Here is a 10,928-nt window from a genome sequence, read left to right as displayed (position 1 = left end):
GCTCCTTCTAGCTTCTCTTTCTGTCTGAACTTCACTCTGCCTATAAAGGACTCCAGTGATCCAGATTAGAGCCCAATGTGATTCATTTGGACCATACCTTAACTGAAGTAACATCTTGAAGAGATCTTATTTACAGTGGGTCCATAACCACAAAAATGAGAACCAAGACAAGGTCATGTCCAAACCTGGGTATACAAGTCAACCCACTACAGTGTGTTATCGGAACACTGTGATTTCACAAAGTTTACCCCTTCTGATATCTCTTGATATGTAGGGTTTGTCAGTGCAAATTAAGTGTTCATTGAAACTTTCTGGAAAGTTGTTAACAACACAGATTCTAAGGTCAAAGCCTCATGGATTCTGATGCTATTTCTATTACACCCCACACTAGTTATCTGTTAGCGATTTCATAATAGAAGGAGCTAGGACTTTATCTTGTTCAAAGCTTTATTTCTGAATCACTTGTCCTGACCCAAATATTCTTTTCACCACTTTCCCTCTTCTTAGTCCTACAAAATCCTAAATTTATTGCTCATGCTCTAGTTTCCATCTTCAATGGCCTTGATTTTTGGCACTTTCTTCTTCCTGGCTTCCCACTGATTGTGCTGTGGTTTCTCACTGACAGTCTGCCTTCATTTGTCTTGGGAAACTGCCCCACAAACTCGTGTTCATTCCTTCAAGAGATTTCTCTTCCTCAATGCCTATTCTCCTAACTTCCATTTGCTGGACCTACCCTTATTTGAGCATCCCTGGATTGGTTAGCTTTTGCTGCATAATAAACTACCTTAAAACATAATGGCTTTTCAAAACCACAATGAGATAACTTTTCACTCCCACTAGAATGGCCACAATTAAAAAAAATGGAAAATTGCAAGTGTTGGAGAGGAAGTGAAGAAACAGGAATACTCATTCATAGCTGGTGTAGCCACTGTGGCAGACAGCTTGGCAGTTCTTCAGAAAGTAAAATATAGAACTACAACATGACCTGGCAATTCCACTTCTAGGTTTAAATCTCAAAGAATTGAAAGCAGGGACTTTCATAGTGGTATTATTCACAATTGACAAAAGATTGAAGCAACCAAAGTGTCTATCAACCAATGAATGGATAGACAAAATATGGTACATGCATACAATGGAATATTATTCAGCCAGAAAATGGATGAATTTCTGATACATGTTTCAACATGGATGAATGTTGGAGACACCAGATTGAGTGAAAGAAGCCAGATACAAAAAGACAAATACTGTATGATCTCAATGATATGAGATGATTAGAATAAGCAAACTCATAGAGTAATAATCTAGAATATTGGTTATCAAGAGAGAAGATTGAGATAGAGATTCAAAAAAAAAAACATAAAGGCAAAAAACAAACATCATTCTATGGGATAGCTGGGTGTTTCTTCTGGTCTGAAGCCAGTTCAGCCAGGATGGGACTCACATCTTTGTGACCTCAGCAGAGATAACTATCCACATAGTCTCTCATCTTCCAAGAGGTCAGTCTGGGTTTCTTTATATGAAGATGGTAAGGCTTCATGCAGTAAGAGAGGATAACCCCAAATGAGCAAATAGTTCTTCAAGCTTCTGTGTGCATCATGTTTGCTAATATTCCAATGGCCGAGGTGAATAAAACAGCCAAATCCAGAGTAACAGGGAAGGTGCTACCCAAGGCAAGAAACACAGGGATCTGTGACTATAAAAATAGAATATAGCCTCCCTTATATCCCAATAATCCACAGCCCTTTCACATACAAAACATACTCCCTCCTTCCCAAGGACCCTCAGAAGTCTCATCTAATTATAGCATTTGTCTCAAATTTCAGAATCTTGTAATCTAGGTCAAGTCCAAATGAAAATGAAGCTCCTTAGGTGCAGTTGCTTGGCCATGGCTCATCTGGATCCAGAGACCCATAAACAGAAAGTTATGGGTTATATAATCTACCACATTCAACAAACAATGGGGAGACATGAATAGGACAATCATAGTAAAGACTTCCATTTAAAAAATGAATGAAGGGAAGAAATTTAGCAGTCATGGATATATAAGAATTCTGGAATCCAAGCAGACACACGTTGCCAGGTCCTGCTGCCTGAGAGCAGGGCCCACTTCTGCTCCCAGGGCACCTCCCAAATCCATTGTTCTCTGTTGTTCTTGGCTTTTCCCTATGGGAATCTTGGCTTTGCTTTTTGAAACAACCTTCTTTTTCCACAAGAAATGGCTTGTATTTGCAGCTGAGTAGCTTTCTCAGCCTCTTTCTTGCCCATAGAAACTTGGGAACCCAGAGACTGACCTCTCTCTCTACTTTGGGCATAGACTGGCTGCTATGGAATAATATCCGTAAGATTCTTAGAAGCCACATATAGACCAATGGAATATAATTACAAGTTCAGAAATAAGTGCACACAGCTTTAACCAATTGATTTTCAACAAGGTTGCCAAGTCAACTCATTGGGAAAATAATAGTCATTTCAACAAATTGTACTTGGAACATCCACATGCAAAATAATGAAATTGAACCCCTACCTCACACCATATACAGACATTAATTTAAAATGGATCAATGACCTAAATATAAGAGCTAAAACTATAAAACTCAGAAGAAAACTTAGGAGAAAATTCTTAGGATCATGTGTTTGGCAATGGATTCTTAGATAGGATATCACAAACATGAAGAATAAAAGAAAACAGATAAACTGAACTTTATCAAATTTAAAGACTTTTGTGCATTGAAGGACATTATCAAGAAAGTGAAAACACAATCTCAGAATGAAAGAAAATATTTATAAATCTGATAATGGCTTAGCAGCCACAACATATAAAGAATTCCTACAATTTAACAACAAAAATGTAAACAACCCAATTTTTTTTTAACATTTTTTATTGTGAAATATTACCTATATGCAAAAAAGCAATAAATTTCAAAGCACATTTTAACAAGCAGTTGTAGAACAGATTTAAAGTTTGGTATGGGTTTCAGTTCCACAATGTCATGTTTTTCCTTCTAGCTATACCAAGACACTGTAGACTAAAAAGAAGTATCAATGTAATGATAATTCAGTAGTCACACTCATTTGTTAAATCCCAACTTCTCTGTTATAACTCCTCCTTCCCTTTCAATCTTTCTTCCAATCTTTAGGGATATTTGGGCTATTCCCATTCTAACTTTTTTTCATGTTGAAAAGGGGTGTCAAAAAAATACGGAAAGCTTCACAAATTTGCACTTCATCCTTGCACAGGGGCCATGCTGTTCTTCTCTGTATTGTTCCAATTTTAGTACATGTGCAGCCGAAGCAAGTACTAAAAACATAATCTTCTTATAATCTTGAGGTGCATGCTAGACCTGCAGGCAATACCTGAATATAAAACTGCAATACAGGCCTTTCAAAGTTGGCATTTCACAGGCAAAATGCAATGATCCAGGTGTGTACTTACTGTGCGGTGCCTAAACATTCCAGGAACAAACATTACTTTCTTAATGTACAATGATTAATACATATTCTACAAGGGGTAGTGAGGTTAGAAATTCTATAGAGTATGTCCTGACATAATTTTCAAATTGTACAATAATACAATACAAATTGTACAATAATAATAAACAACTTTGATAAGGCCATGTTTTACTTGCTAATTAATGGATAAAAGGCAGTGTATTTATTTTCAAGTGTTTTCTTGAAAGTCTGTGCTCATAAAAATCCTGAGAAGTTGGAAAGCCTGCTCAATCACAGAACATTTAAATATAGCTTACAAAAAACTTTTGTTTGTACAAAAATACAAGTTAAATATAAACATAAAGCAATCATGCTAATTTTATGCAGATCTGTTGTATGTAATCTTTTACTTACTCATATCCTTATTATATTTTATAACTAATAAAATATGTATTTTTAAATTTTTATTAATAAAACCAAACAACATGCAATATGAACATTCTTTTTATCATATAGTTGTATATTCATCATCATGATCATTTCTTAGAACATCTGCATCAATTCAGAAAAAGAAATAAAAAGAAAACAGAAAAAAAAATCATACATACCATACCCCTTACCCCTCCCATTCATTGATCAAAAAAATAAATACATAATAGGAGGAACAAATGTCAAAATAAATTTAGTAGATTGAAATGCTACTGATCAAACAACCAAATTTTAAAGTGGGCCAAGGTCTTGAATAGATATTTCTCCAAAGAAGATAAACTAATGGATAATATGCACATGAACATGCTCAAGATCTTTAGGGAAAAGCAAACTAAAACCAAAATGAGATATCACTTCACATCTGCTAGGATGACTATTATCTCAAAAATGAAAAATAACAAGAAGCTGGCATATTGCCCGTGGGAGTATAAAATGGTGCAGGCTCTGTGGAAAAGTGTTTGATGGTTTCTAAAAAAATTAAACATAGAATTGCCATATGACCTGACAATTTACCTGGGTATATACCCTAAAGAATAGAAAGCAGGAACTAAGACGGAGGCTTGTACAGCAATTTTCATAGCAGCCTTAACTGTCCATCGGCAGCTGAATGGCATAGAGCGGAATACTATTCAGCCATAAGAAGAATAAAGTTCTGATATAATCAATATAAAAAACATTATAAATATAATTAATGCCACTGAATTGTACACTTAGAAATAGTTAAAATGGAAAATTCTGTGTGTGGATGTGTGTGTGTATATATAACACCACAATTTTAAAACGAAATGAAGTAATGACCATGTTATAACATGGCTTAATTTAGCAAACATAAAGCTAAGCGAAAGAAACCAGTCACAAAGGAATGCATAGTGTATAATTTCATCTATATGAAATATCTATAATAGGCAAATCCATAGATACAGAAAATAGATCAGGGGTTTCCCAGGGCTACAGTGAGGCAGCAATGAGAATGATTGCTTAATAGGAATGAAGTTTTCCTTTGGGGTGATGCTAAGTTCCGGAAGTAGATAGTGGTAATGGTTTCCCAACACTGAGTGTACTTAATACCACTGAATTGTACACTTTAAAATTATTATAATAGTAAATTTTGTTATGTTTCTTTTACCATAATTATAAAAGATTATTGGAAACAATTTTGCCTACCTGAGAGTGTCCACATTAAATCTGAATTCTTATTAAAGGATCTTATAACCACACCTATGATTTGAATTTTTTCATGAGGTCATTTCTTATTTTGAGAATCTTTAGCTGGTTGGAGAGACTAGAAATGGAAAGACAGTTTTACATTTCAATCCAGCACATTTCTAGCTCATCTATAGCTCCTAAAATTCTGATTGCAAATGGAATTTTCTTCAGCTTACTTCTTTGAACATGTATCTTATTATTTGCTGGTGAAAGAAGCCAGTTGACACTTTGGCGTTCTACCTGGAAATCTCCTCAGCCAGATTCACAAAAACATTGGGCACATTTTTTTTTAATCTTTCAATTTATCACAGGTGACAATTTCATCAATTTTTTTGTTTTTGTTTTGCTGTCAAATAATATGGGCCACCATTTTCCCAGCCTACTGGAATATCAGTTTCCTTATTGCTTTTCCAGCCTTCACTAATGATTTGTTTGTCACCTTTCCAGGCTTGTTAACATTTCCTTGCTGTTTTTCCAGTCGCTGCCCTCTGTTCATTTAAAACCAATGTCACAGGTTTTAGGTTTTTGTGATAGTAGCATGCAACTTTTAGGTATCAATTTATCAGTCCTGCTTTACTACTCCAAAACTTAGTGGCTTAAAACAGCAAACAATTATTTTTCATATTTCTGTGGGTCAGCTGGACATGGCTTCTGGTCTGTGCTGCTTCAGATGGACCTGTTTTGGCTCAAACATCTGGGGCCTTAGCTCGGGTGGCTGCGATAACTGGGAATCTCCCTGCTTTCTCATTCTCCAGTAGACCATCCTAGGCTAGTTGAATGGTGATGAAAGGGTTCTCCAGAGCAAGAGAAGGTAAGCAGCAATGTCTAAGTGCTTTTCAAGCTTTGGCTTGAGTCTCATTTGTTGCTGTAGCATAAGCCAAGGCCAGTCACATGATCAAGCCCAGAGCAGTTGTGTGGGGATTCTCCAAGGGCATGGATACAGGAAGGATGGGTCACTGGAGACCATTACTGCAACAGTTAAACATACTCCTTTTAGGGTCCAGAGAAAGTCTTCAGAAGGGGCACAAAAAAGTGGATGAATACTAGGTATAATGAGGTGTCCACTCTTTAAAATGTCAAACATGCCCCTTAGCCAAAGACTTCCTGTTTGCTCTTGGAACTACCTTTCTTCTACCTGTCCCATACTTCTGTTCCAAGGATGAACAACTGACAGCCATGCTCTGGCTTGCAGCTCTGCACCCTTGGCTACAGCAGCTTGGACCAATAATGAATATCTGACCAAAGATGAACTTTTTAGTTTCTCTCCTCTGGGAATTTGAAGCTAGTATTGAGAGTGTGACAGTCAGAATGCCCTGGTTTCTTGAATGGAGATAGTGGATGTATATTAAAGAGCTGTGGAGTAGCCATTTGTGTAAGGAATGAAAATAAGAAAGTTAACCTGTAATTAGAGAGAACAAAATGAAGGAGCCACACGGGGAGAATCGGAAATGAGGGAGGGGTATTGAGAGATTCTGACAGTTTTCAAGTCTTAGTTCCAATCCTTTCCTGAGGCCAAGACATGCCCCTGTATTTTCAAAATACATCCTTCTGTCTCATACTTCTCTTTTATCCTTATCCAAATTGCTATTGGATTCTGTTATTTGCAACCATAGTCGTAGGCTGGGGACAGGAGACTGGAGCTTGTTTATCCTATGAGTCATAGGGTGCCCCCTTAAAGTGCTGGGGTTATATGGGGTAAAGCTAAAATCTGTGGTCAGACCTAAGAGCTAAGAGAAAAGCCTGAATTGGGTAACAAACCCAAATTCAAGAACCAGCAACACTCAACAACAACAACAACAACAGCACAGAACAGAATGGAATGTTTCTGTAAGGAGAGGGACATAGAGAGAGATAAAGACTTGGCTACAAACAGTTTCAGGACACACTGTTCTCACCGGATGCTATGCAGAGAGGTTGAACTGGATTAAAGGTACAGGTTAGGCAACCAGAATTTGACAACTGTCATCCTAATGTAAATGCAGTTTCCTCAAGTAATTTTTTTCTTAACATTATCTTATGTTTCCAACTTATTTAATGGTATTTATGATATATCATTAAAATGGCTCAATAATTTTCAGTCACCTTGATATGTCATCATTTACCATTTTCCTATAGTACCATATTTAGGTTATTTTCATTTTCTGCTGTTAAAATAATTCTACCGTGATTATTTTTATAAATTTTTACTTTTCATTCCTTGTGATACATTTTCCAATCTTTCCAGAATTAGATCACTGGATATTATTATATAAACATATTTAAGGCAAATGATCTAAGTGGCTAGTGTTTTCCAGCAGAGTTGTGTCAATTTATAGCACTTCATCAGACTATTTATTTCCCTGAAACCTTATCATCATTGAGGTTTATGATTTTTCTTTTTTGGAGTTTAGCAGACAAATGGTATTTCATGGTTTTTATTGGCACTTTTTCAGTTTCCAAGTAGGGGTGATCATTTTTCCTTTTGTGTATTTACCAAACTCATCCTTCTTATGTGAAGTCTAGACAACAGAGTATAAAATTAGGATTAAATTCAGCTGCAAGTGACAAAAACAAAAATATCCAAACAATGAAGTATTAACGTTTTTTTTTTGTTTTTTTTTTTTCTTTTTTCACATAAAAGAAGTCTGAGGACACTGCAGGGCTGGCAAGGCATTCCTTGCTGTCAGGGATCCAGGATCTTTAAATCTTATTCTTCTTTCATCCTCAGCCACAGCTTCTGCCTCATGGTCTGCATTCCATTCAATAGGAAGGAGGTCCAGTGGGGATGGGAAAGCCACTTTCCTTTAAGGACTTTTTCTATAAGGTGCACACCATATCTGTTTATATCTTATTGGTCTGCATTTAATTTTTTTTTTATTCAACATAACAACATACAAGCACAAACATTCGTACCATGTGATCATTCTATTCTTGATATATAATCAATAACTCACAATAACATCACGTAGTTGTATATTCATCATCATGATCACTTCTTAGAACTTTTGCATCAATTCAGAAAAAGAAATGAAAAGAAAACAGAAAAAATTCATACATACCATTCCCTTTACCCCTCCCTTTCATGAGCACTAGCATTTCAATCTACTAAATTTATTTTAACATTTGTTCCCCCTATTATTTATTTATTTTTAATCCATATGTTTTACCCGTCTGTCGATAAGGTAGACAAAAGGAGCATCAGACACAAGGTTCTCACAATCACACAGTCACATTACGAGAGCTATTTAATTTTATTTACAAAAAAGAAAGGAAAAACAGGTAACGTGTTAACCAGCAGGCTGTGCCACCTACAGCTCATCCCATCTTCCATTAGAACTGAGAGAATATCAGCAACTCAGGGAAAGACGGTGCAGAGGGAATAAACATGAAGAGAGCCAAGACTCAGACAGACACAAAGAGATAGTTGAATGGTGGTGGTAAAATATCTCTTGTGTGAATTTAGATGCTCTCTGATGCTAGATTCTTTCCAGATGCTTAACCCTTAGCCTTGTCTAATACACTGCCCATCTCCACATTCACTCACGCTTCACTCCTGAATTCTAAACATTTTTCAAGGCCCACCTCAGATCTCAAGTTTCTTTGCAACATTTCTTGACCAGCCCAAGCACTACTTACTATTCATTTGAATCTTGATATTAAGATGGATCTTGTTAGTTATCATTTGTATGTGTTTAATTGATCCACAGAGACTATAAAATTTGAAGCATTTATGAAATTTTAAATTTATGAGATTACAAAATTGATATTATAAATTTGAAAGCAAGCATGGTACCTTACAATTTTCGTGGGCAACACAATCCCTGCCTATCTAGTTTCCCATATCTTCCTACTTCAATTTGTAATCCCCGACTACTCTTAAATATCCTGTGAATTTCAATGAATGAAATTTGCCCAAGAAGTTACTACCATCAAATGTTTATTTATAATATCAACTTGCCTGTTCTTCTAGTTGGTTAACAAACAATATGGCACTAGGATAAGAACTCTTGGGACTTAGAACATGACATGCATTTTGTTTTGTTGTTTTGTCACAGATTTGCATTATAGATAACCCAAAGTTATCAAGGAGTACAGTCTGAAAAATATTGCATGTGGCTTGAAAACATGTACTAGAGCACTTTAAATGTATGGAAATTGAGGAATGGTTCCTGCTAATTAAGATATAATCATCTCTTTCATAAAAATAGAATATTCACTCCTTTATTCATAAATATGTATCATGCGCCTATTACCTACAAAACATAGTATTGGATAATGTGGGGGCAGGTACTACGGAAGATTCAAAGAAGAAACAGACCAGAATTTTCTCCTCAAGAGGTTTTTAGCCCTGTACATGAAGAATATGTACAGAGGTGTTAAAACATAACCTTCAATTATACCCTTAACTTTTGAAGGCTGGAAGACCCATTAGCAGAAAGAAAATTTAGCTATGGGTTGATTAAGCACAAATAGGTAAACTAAGAGTGGCACAGAGGATGCCTTGATATTCCCCTTGAATGAACTTTTCAGTCCATAAAGAGCCTCCTTCATATTGTTCTCAAGAGTAGACCTGATGCTACTTTAGTCTTCTCCTCAAGGTTCTTCAGTCTTTTGACTCCTGACTCTTGGGTCTAGCTTCAGGGTGAATCATTAATTCCTTCAATAAACTTTTGATCAATTGAAAAATAAATCCAAATCCCCAAGCTTCCTCGTGTTAACAAAGATTAATAGCACTACCCAAGTGTGTTGTTGTGCTAATAGGAGTCTGCCTTTTTTTCCCCTTCTTTACCAAGTAGCAACTAAATTATCCCTTTTATATCCTATCTCTATATAAAATGGAGCTCTAAGAGGGGATTTGGTTGGGGAGAACCATGTCCTCACACAGAGAGCAGCAATAAGGGTTATAAAATAGGTGCAGAGAAAGGGCCTGAGGCATGGGGTAGGGTTGAATGTCAAGGCTAAGGAGACTGTACAAATTCAGGTAGGATGGTAGGCAACCCCAGGGTGCACAGTTGATTTGCATAGGGAATTTGCAGGGCTGACATTTAGTTCTATGCAGTAGTGTCTGGTACTTGGTTTGTGCCTAATACACTGACTATTACGAACTTTGGTTCACAAACCAAGTATAGGCACAGGAAGGGACTTAAGCAAAAGGAAACCTGAAAGGTAGGAAAGAGTTAGATTATTGAAGACCTTGAATGCAAAGCTAAGATGTTGAGAAACAGTGCAGAGCCATGGACAAGTACGGTTTTGGAATCAGATAAAAGAACTCCCAGGTTCACATTCCTTCTCTATCAGATATTGATCATATGAATTTGGGCAAACTACTCATTTCTCATGTACAAAGTGAGGATGATAATACTAATCTCACATTCAACTCATAGTAATGATGTATGTAGTCCACAGAAATCATTATAAATTTTGTTAAGCATCACATGCTGTAATATGGTTAGTCTTAAAAAAACATGTCATAAACTGCAAGTTGATAAAATTATAAATGAATCAATTATTTTATACTTAAAGAATTCCTCAACATATCACTCAACCAGATCCAGTGGATCATGTGCCTCCACCTCCAGAAAGTTTTTGAAACTTCTTGATTGTCAGGCTGGGGCTTGAAGCAGGAGAAACCTTTGTATTTCCTGAGTTAAGATAACCTCAGGGGATCCAGGTGCTAGGGCGTTCCTCTTCTGTTGCCAGCTGGGGTGGCCCCTCAGACTAAAAATGTTTCTACTGAGTGTCTAAGGGAAGAAAAAGCATAGGGTCAGGGGATGGGCAGGATTTGTAAAAGGAAGGTGAAAGGGTACCAAGGAAACCTTGTTTTG

General features: G+C 36.4%; 1 non-coding gene across 1 annotated transcript; it reads right to left on the bottom strand.

The window, feature by feature from the left end:
* Nucleotides 1–3,192: 3,192 nt before the first annotated feature.
* On the bottom strand, nt 3,193–3,299 carry LOC143647439 (U6 spliceosomal RNA). Its single transcript, XR_013158065.1, has one exon. It is a non-coding gene; the product is annotated as a U6 spliceosomal RNA (small nuclear RNA).
* Nucleotides 3,300–10,928: the final 7,629 nt, after the last annotated feature.

Source organism: Tamandua tetradactyla, chromosome 9 (assembly GCF_023851605.1).
Source record: "Tamandua tetradactyla isolate mTamTet1 chromosome 9, mTamTet1.pri, whole genome shotgun sequence".
NCBI lineage: Eukaryota > Metazoa > Chordata > Mammalia > Pilosa > Myrmecophagidae > Tamandua > Tamandua tetradactyla.
The sequence above is the reverse complement of the archived record's forward strand: the minus strand, read 5'-3'. Positions and strand labels throughout refer to the sequence as shown.